The 8,281-nt window shown below is 41.6% G+C and overlaps 1 non-coding gene across 1 annotated transcript; it reads left to right on the top strand.

Moving 5' to 3' along the window:
• Nucleotides 1–1,697: 1,697 nt before the first annotated feature.
• LOC141626054 (small nucleolar RNA R71) lies at nt 1,698–1,804 on the top strand. Its single transcript, XR_012535784.1, has one exon. It is a non-coding gene; the product is annotated as a small nucleolar RNA R71 (small nucleolar RNA).
• Nucleotides 1,805–8,281: the final 6,477 nt, after the last annotated feature.

Here is an 8,281-nt window from a genome sequence, read left to right as displayed (position 1 = left end):
CATGGCTCATGCAAACGAGGAGCTCTCATGGTCTTGTCAAGATTAAAAGTTATGCTTTCATCTCCCACTTCTAGAGTGAGCTCTCCATGCTTCACATCAATCACCGCACCCGCGGTGTGTAGGAAAGGTCTTCCTAAGATGATTGGAATGTTGGAATCTTCCTCCATATCAACAATGACAAAGTCCACCGGGATGAAAAACTTCCCGATTCGCACGGGGACATCTTCCCATATTCCTAGCGGTGTCTTCGTCGATCTATCGGCCATTTGAAGAGTGATATTGGTACATTTAAGCTCTCCCATTCCCAACCTTTTACTTACCGAGTATGGCATGACACTCACACTAGCCCCTAGATCACATAAGGCTTTGTTGATCGTTGTGTCGCCAATGGTACATGGTATTGAGAAGCTTCCCGGATCCTTTAACTTTGGAGGTGAACTCCCTTGAAGTATGGCACTACTCACCTTAGTGAAGGCGATAGTCTCAAGTTTCCGGATCGACTTCTTCTTTGTGAGGATATCTTTCATGTACTTTGCATAGGCCGGAACGTGATTGATTAATTCCGTGAAAGGAATTGAGACTTCTAAGTTCTTCACAATTTCCATGAACTTTCCAAGTTGATCGTCAAATTTAGGCTTGGCTTGACGACTTGGAAAAGGAAGTCTAATCACAATGGGCTCCTTTTCTTTGGCTTTATCTTCATTTTTCTTTGAACTTTCTTCTTTTGATGATTCCCCTTCTTTGGGACTTTGCACCACAACTTCATTCTCACTAGCTCTCACAACTTCATCCTCAACTTGCTCCTTCGGTGCTTCATACCTTGTACCACTTCTTAAGTGAATGGCACTAACCGTTTCATGTCTAGGGGGATTACCTTGAGGTGGTAATTGCCCCTTTTGTCTTTGTGAGCTCGAAGATGCTAGTTGGGTCAATTGTGTTTCCAACATCTTGGTGTGAGCTAGAATGTTGTTGATGGTGGTGTCTTTTGCTTGGCTATCTTTTTGCATTTGGGTGAAAAATTCTTGTTGATTCTTTTGCATTTGAAGGACCGCTTTTTGGACATCAAAACTTTGGTCATTGTGGTGATTGTATGGATTTTGATTTTGGTAACCTTGGTTTTGATTGAAAAAGGGTCTTTGGTTTTGATTTCTCATGGGTGGTGGAGTGTATGTTGTTTGAGGGTTTTGGACATTTTGGCTTTTGTATGAGAGATTTGGATGGAATTTGGTATTTTCATTGTAAAAATTTGAATAAGGGGTACCGCTTTTGTAAGCTTGGAAAGCATTGACTTGCTCGGTTGTTCCCCTACATTCACTTGAGTCATGACCTAAGGTTCCACAATTCTCACATATCCCGCTTGGGATTGATGAGGATGCCGTCATGGCATTGACATGGTGCTTTGATGATTTTGAGCTTTCCTCAAGTCTAGCCATAGCTTGTTCAAACTTCAAGTTGATTGTGTCAATGTGAGCACTAAGTTGAGCACCCAATTGAGTAACGGTGTCCACTTCATACTTTCCTCTAGTAGCCTTGCGAGGCCTACTATATTGCGAATTATGGACCGCCATTTCCTCAATCTTGTCCATGTTTGATTGTCATCAACTTCGGTGAACATTCCATTTGATCCCATATTGAGAATGTTCCTTGAATCTTCATATAAACCATTCCAAAATTGTTGCACTAAAAACCATTCGCTAAGTCCATGGTGAGGACATGAGCGACAAATACCTTTGAACCGCTCCCAAGCTTCATACAAAGATTCTTCATCCCTTTGCTTAAAACCCGTAATTTGAGCTCTTAGCATATTGGTCTTTTCCAGTGGGTAGAATTTTTTGTAGAAAGCTAGAGCTAGCTTCTTCCAAGAATCTATTCCAAGGGTGGCCTTATCAAGGCCCTTCAACCATTGCTTTGCGGTGCCGATTAACGAAAAAGGAAATAAGACCCATCTTATTTGGTCTTGAGTCACGCCCGTTTGAGAGATAGCTTCACAATAATCACAAAATGTTTCCATATGAGAATGAGGGTCCTCACTAGGCATTCCCCCGAATTGGCTCCTCTCAACTAGTTGGATGAAGGCGGACTTGGCAATAAAGTTTCCGGTAAGATGTTGTGGGGTAGGAGTACCGTTTGGTAGATCCTCCTCGGTGGGTATAGAGTGAGACGAGAATTTAGGCATTGTAGGTGGATTTTGTGTGGTATTGTTTAATGGGTTCTCTTCTCCTTCTATTGCGAAAGGATTGACAAACTCACTAGTGGGTTGAACAACTTCACCAACACCTCCCAAATTCCTCCTAACAAGTCTCCTATTATTCGTCAAGGTTCTTTCGATTTCTCGGTCAAAAGGTAACAAATCTCTTTGTATCCTTCTAGACATGCAAAATATCAAACAACTCAAAAACAATTAGAACAATCCTTGAGGAGTTTTACTTCCCCAAGGTGAAAAAGACACAACTAAAAACAATAAAAGAAATCTTAAATCAATTAAACACCGTCCCCGGCAACGGCGCCATTTTTGATCGAGTCCATTTGGTGTTCACAATTAAGCATATGTGGTCGTTGGTCAATGGTCGATACAAAACACAATTTATACTTCACAAACAACTCTACAATTAGTAAAGAGGCAAGTAAAGGTCGGATCCCAAGGGACGGGTATTGAAATGAAGATTCTATTGTAACTAGCGGTGTCTAGAGGTGTCACAAATTGGGTTGATGTAGAAGGTTACTAAACTAAAATAGCAATGAAAATAAACTATCAAGGCAAATGAAATAAGGGTGTAAACAATTGATTAAAAGCACTAGGGTGTCATGGGTTCATAGGGGAATCATGGGATATGATCATACAAACATGTTCTCAAATTATAAGCAAGCAATTATTGTTGTGATGGATTGAGTTGGGTTATATCTTACAATCCTAGGAAAGTTTGGGTCCCGGAGCCGAATCTCTTGGATTGTACAACACCTACAAGTCGACTTAATCTTCCCTACTTAACACATGCATGGTCTAACAAGACTCGAGTTGGGTTATGTCTTACAAGTCAAGTTGAAAGGATAGAAGATGATAGTAAATGCAAGGATTCATAGGCTTAGCATTTCATCAAATATAACATGTGCATGCATTAAGATCAAAACAAGCAAGCAAATAAGATATGAAAGCATATTAATTTAAGCATGAATCATTCCCCATGTTGGTTTCCCTAATCACCCATTAAACCCTAGCTAAGAGACTACTCACTCATTATCATATTGATCATGCTAGAAAGGTTGTCAATCATACTAACATAATGAAACATGATGAATAAATGAAAGTAATTAGCAATAATTAAAAAGGGATTAAGAGATTATACCTACTAATGATTCCAATAATAAAGCAAGAATAATAGAAGTACTTGAATCCTAGATTGAGAGGTTGTCAATCTCCCAATAATAACCCAAATAATCTTCAATTACCCAAAATAAAGTAAGAACAAGAGAGAGATTAAGGAACTAAAACTTGGATTAAAACTTGATTAATATTTGATTACAATATTGAAGAGAGATTTGATTGATATTAACTACACTAATTATTGATAAGAAGAACATGCTCCTCTAATTAGACTAATGGGGTATTTATAGTGAGAATTAGGGAGGATGCATTAGGGTTAACTAAGGGCTAAACTAGTAATTACACTTTTTAAGTTGAGCAAGGAGCCTCCGGGATTGTCCGAGAGAAGGGCTTCTTCATTCCGTAGCTTGAAGAACGAAACTGCGCTGTGCTGTGATCCGTGCGGCTGGGAGTCGGGACGGCCGGATCTGGGATGGACAATCCGAGCGGATCAAGGAACAAGACGCACGGACTGGGCATGGGCAATCCGAGCGGATTCCTGGTCAGGACGCTCGGACTGGCAGGGACGGACGGATTCTCTACAATCCGTTCGGATTGTAGCTCAGCAGCTTTCCTTCTTCTTTTTCTTCCCTTTTCTTCATGAATTCCTTGGGGATTTCCTTGGGGACTCAAGGATCCTTTTCTCAACAATGCTCTTCTACTATGCTATGTACAAAGGCCTTCTAGTCTTGTCTCTCCTTGATGCTTGGTCATTGAATATGATCAATTTAGCCTTGTTTTGCCATGAAAATGCAAGATTCTTACTCCTTTCCTACCAAGGGATCAAAATCTCAAAGAATATGCAAAACAAAGATCTAAAGATAAGAAATGACCCAAATAGGCACTAAAAAGCATAGAAACAATGGTAATTCGGGGGCTAAATATGCGCCAATTATGGTCGCATCAGAAATTGATCCATCCAAGATCAAGGCCTTAATTGAAATGCCACAACCCCAGACAGAAAAGGAGGTTAGAGGATTCTTGGGCAAGGTCCAATTCATAAGTCTATTCATATCGAAACTCACCATGATCTGCGAACCTATCTTCAAAAAGCTTAAGAAAACGGACCATACCATATGGGACGAATACTGTCAAAAGGCATTTGACAGAATAAAGGAGATACTGGCTAAGCCACCCATGCTAATGCCTTCTCAACGAGATCAACCTCTTGGTTTATATGTCACAGTCACCGAAACAGCCATGGGGGCTATGCTCGCGCAAACTGTTGGAAAGGAAGAGAGAGGTATCTACTACCTTAGTATAAAGTTCTTAGAGTATGAGAGTAAGTATACACCTCTTGAGAAGACATGCCTCGCTCTTTTGTAGGCAACAAAGAAGCTACGCCATTACATGCTTAGCTACTCTGTCAAGGTGTATTCTAAAATGGATCCCGTCAAATACCTCTTCGAGAAACCAGTTCTCAACGGATGCTTATCAAGATGGACCTTAATGCTCTCAGAGTTTGACCTCAAGTACGTACCCTTGAAAGTCATAAAGGGTCGTGCAGTGGCCGAATTCTTCGTAGATAATCCAATCAACGATACGGAAGCAATAGACACATGGTCGTTTCTAGATGAGGATATTTTACAAACCAATATGGATTCTTGGGACCTTTATTTTGATGGGCATCCAATTTGAGAGGATTTGGAATAGGAGTGTTGCTCATTTCTCCTGAAGGCGAGCATACACCACTTTCTGGCAAGCTCGACTTCGAGGTGACAAATAATGCAGCAGAGTATGAGGCTTGCCTCATTGGTCTAGAAGCAGCAGTGAGTTTAGGCATCAAGCATCTTCGAGTTCACGGCGATTCATCCTTGATCATCAACCAAATTACTGGATCCTGGAAAATCCGAAGTGAAAGTCTAGCACCCTATCATGCTAGGATAGATCAAGTCGCCCAATTCTTTGATCAGGTTACTTATCTACACCTACCCCGCGAATAAAATCAGTTTGCGGACGCTCTTGCAAAACTCGCCTCCCTGATTAATATGCTAGACGACATGATTGAAATGCCCTTGTGCATTGAACGATGATCAGAACCAGCCTATGTACACTTCCTCACAGATGAGGAAGAAAACCCAGAGGAACCTTGGTTCCAAGCTATCCTTAATTTCAAGCTCAATGGTACATACCCACCAGATATGGATAAGAGGGGACAATGCGCCATACACCTACTTGCCTCTCAATACCTCCTCATACAGGGAGAGTTGTACAAAATAACACCTCTTGGTGTCGTCCTGCGTTACCTTGATTGTTCACAGGCACAGAAAATAATGGAAGAAGTTCATGATGGAGAATGCGGTCCTCACATGAGTGGACCTATGATGGCAAAGAAGATTACGCGTCTAGGGTATTACTAGACGACAATGGAGTCAGATTGCATCAAATATGTTAGGCACTGTCACAACTGCCAGATCTTCGGGAATGTGTAACATGTTCCTGTAATACCCGCCCTTTTAGAGACCCGTTGACCAGCGTTGACCGACCTTAGGAGCAGTAATAGTCCTTAGAAGTGCGTACCAAAGTTATCCTGTGTTTTGAGTTATGGGTGGTACTCGATAGAGTAGAGGCTACTCGATCGAGTAGCTAAGATACTCGATCGAGTAAGGGCCACTCGATCGAGTAAGTGGGTTACTCGATCGAGTAGCTTCTTTTCATCGAGGGTTTATCGTGTTTTGTTAAAACCGCAAATCATTTCCGCCTCATTTCTTCAGATCTTTAGGTCGCCTCCTTCCCTTCCCTTCACCATATACCTTCCATGGGAGCCTTTGAAGGTTCTTGTGCCTTAGGAGTGCATAGCTTGAGTCGGATAGCGGTCCTTTGCGAGGTTTCCTCATGTAGGTATGTCGTCATCATCATCCGTATCTTTGTCTTTTCAGTTAGGGTTAGTTTAGTAGTGATAAATGATTGTGTTGTGTATATAGGTGTTGCTTGATTGCTGGGTATTGCGTGTATGGGCATGGAATCGTTGCAGCCGCTTAAAGGTAGGTTCGCCTACTCAGTTTCTGTGGATGGTCTAGTGTGTCGGTTGTTGTGTCGTTGTTGTTGTGCTGTTGTCGTGTTTGTGTGGCAGAGTATATGCGGTAATCGGTTGGTGTATACAGTTTGTTGGTTGTTGTTGTATTGCAGCTGTCTGTGATTTATTGTCTCTGGTTCTCGAGGTGCATCCTCGGCTGAGTGGAGTCACTTGCGGGAGTGGCTTCACGCCCTAGTTTCGCCCTCCGTGGAACCCGCCACAGGAGAGGATGTGCACATTAATGGGACAGGGTTATCGCTCGGTATGATGAGCGGGGCTTAGGTGGGAACGGCTGCGGTCCCTCACTGGCAGGGCTGGTCCAGTGGACAGTCGGTGACGAAGATTGTTTGGAGTGGGTATGATTGTGTGTGACTGGTTGTGTTTTGTTTTGTGTTGACGGTTGATGTTGGTTAATGTTGTATCTCGTCTCAGTACTGACCTTGTGTGGTTGTCTTGTTTGTTTATGTGTCTGCCGTGATCCCTTATGGTGAGCAGTCAGTCTTAGTAGGTGTTGATGTGGTTGATAGCTGGAGTCCTGGCAGGGCTGAGTCATGACGAGTTCTGATAGAGACAGTGTGTAGCTGACAAGTTGTAACTTTATTTTGTTAGTTGGTTGTAACACTTGTAAATTTAACTATAACTGTTCCTTTATCGACTTTTGATGATTACTTACCTCGGGCAACCGAGATGGTAATGCCCTTATATGCTAAGGAAGGTCTGGTTAAGGCTCCTCGGTATATGGGGGTGTTACAAAGTGGTATCAGAGCGACGATTTTGGAACCTGTAACCAATGAACCTAATGAACGTAGTGAGTCTAATAAAATAAACCTGGTGTATGTATAATTGGAGCCCCAGCTGATGCTAGATTTTGGGTGAGTAGGCGCACTCATTTCAAAATCTTGGCCCCATTGTGCTTAAGCCAGTCACTGGGTATGGGAATGTGGAGTCCGTAAATATGTGCTTAATGTGTACGTTGATTATGTTGGAATTGTTTGTGGTTGAGTCTTTGTTGAAGCTGATATTGGTATAATAGTTACGTTAGAATCGTGTTGGGTGAATTGGTGATGGAGTGGAGGAGCGTATGTAATGGTGATGAGGAACGTATAAGGTTTTATGTGATAGAAGTGCGTGAAAAGTGTAGAAGTGTATGCTGTAGTATAAAATGTGGTCATGTTGGTGTTTGTTTCAGGTTGTTAGTGATGGTGATCCTATATGAGTTTATAAGTCTTACCGCAGCTATAATAATGATAGCTAAAGAAGTATTGAGATATAGTATGAGAAACATCAAGATAGTAGTGAGTATTTGCAATGTTTAATGGTTGAAAGTTTCTGCCGTGTGGCGATTAATTTGTGTAGAATAATTTGTTTATGTTGAAGCTTGAACATGATAGTAATGCACTTGGATATCGTATGGAAAATTTATTGTTAGTTATGTGTTTTGATTAACGAAAGTATAAGTTGCTAGCAATGAGGTAAGACGAGTTTAGACATGATACAATGACATAATTGCATATACGGATGACTCGGTAGCAGGTAAACCATGATGTGTGAAGTTTGTTGTAGCGTAACGTGATATGAATCGTATCTGATGAGACGGTATGATATATTTGAGTAGTAATGGTAATATATGAGTGAGTACGATAACCAGTGACGATTTTCGAACTTGGTTTGGAATCGACACGTAATATTGTTTTGCAGGAATCTTCAGTTAATTTTGTAACTCTGACCGTGTACTCAACCTTACTTGACCGAGTGCGAGTGCGTACTAGACCGAGTAGAACTCACTCGATCTAGTTAGGAAGCTATGACGTCGAGATGTGAGAATTTTCTGTGGATACTCGACGAAATAGCACCTACTCGATCGAGTAGGCTACAGTACAGTGGCTTTTACGGGTTTCATAAAA

This window comes from Silene latifolia, chromosome X (genome assembly GCF_048544455.1).
Source record: "Silene latifolia isolate original U9 population chromosome X, ASM4854445v1, whole genome shotgun sequence".
In the NCBI taxonomy this organism is placed as follows: domain Eukaryota; kingdom Viridiplantae; phylum Streptophyta; class Magnoliopsida; order Caryophyllales; family Caryophyllaceae; genus Silene; species Silene latifolia.
Note: the sequence above shows the minus strand (reverse complement) of the source record. Positions and strands in the feature narration are given on the sequence as shown.